General features: G+C 38.7%; 1 non-coding gene across 1 annotated transcript; it reads right to left on the bottom strand.

Moving 5' to 3' along the window:
* Window positions 1-496: 496 nt before the first annotated feature.
* On the bottom strand, window positions 497-569 carry trnar-ucg (transfer RNA arginine (anticodon UCG)). The gene has a single exon. It is a non-coding gene; the product is annotated as a tRNA-Arg (tRNA).
* Window positions 570-975: the final 406 nt, after the last annotated feature.

Genomic DNA, 975 nt, shown 5'->3' with positions numbered 1-975 from the left:
ATGGAACGTTGTGGCGGTTTTCTTATCTTTTCAGTATGGACTCAACTTTTACGTGTTCCTTATATGCTATATATGTATATATTAGCACCAATGTCGTTCTTAAAAACTAACATGAAATTGTCAGGGACATTCAGCTATATACAAAGACGAGACAGACAAAGTAATAATTCTATATTAACGTGGCCTACATATTGACGCAATGATCGAACTAACTGACATGTTCTGATTCAGATCCCCTGCAGTTCATGCCAATTAGAACAATAGCAATGCTGAGTCCTCCCAACCCTACTGAGCACAAATTCAGCTGCTCTCCAGTTCTGTTCTGCATTTTTTTTCATTGCAATTGAGCTCGGAGCTGGAGATGATCTCCATACAGTTCTGTGTTAACTAGCCCACACTTGCGTGCTAATTTACGGGTTGTGGCAAATGCTTTTCTATAGTTCATATACATGACGGCAACCTGTTACCGAGGAACCTGAGAGGTTTAAAAGCCTCACGAGCCAGGCAGGACTCGAACCTACAATCTTCTGATCCGAAGTCAGACGCATTATCCATTACACCACTGGCCCATAGAACAGGCGCTTGCACTCCACCACAGAGAGCTCTACACTGCTACCAGTAGTACACTTCCCCATCTAAATTTTCACAGCAAGAAACATGTGTTTCCTACTATTTTTATCAGGTTTAAAATATCATCTCCTTAAAACCTTTTACCACTGAAGGGAAATCTTAACATAAACATACAGTATATGGCTGGTCTCGGTACTTTAAAGAAAAATATACACACCAGTATTCCATTTCTCCCTAAACATTGTAAGCTTCGAAGTCTTTAACTAACGTGATACCGGAGTCAACAAGCATACTTTTAGAATTTGATTTAAAGGGAATATAATATGGAATTGCGTATCTCAAGAAATTAATAACGATATAATTATATTCATGTTGCAAAAGAACTGCAATGGACATAAAAACTCC

The sequence above is a fragment of the Lepisosteus oculatus genome, chromosome 26, assembly GCF_040954835.1.
Source record: "Lepisosteus oculatus isolate fLepOcu1 chromosome 26, fLepOcu1.hap2, whole genome shotgun sequence".
In the NCBI taxonomy this organism is placed as follows: domain Eukaryota; kingdom Metazoa; phylum Chordata; class Actinopteri; order Semionotiformes; family Lepisosteidae; genus Lepisosteus; species Lepisosteus oculatus.
This window is presented reverse-complemented; position numbering and strand designations above follow the sequence as displayed.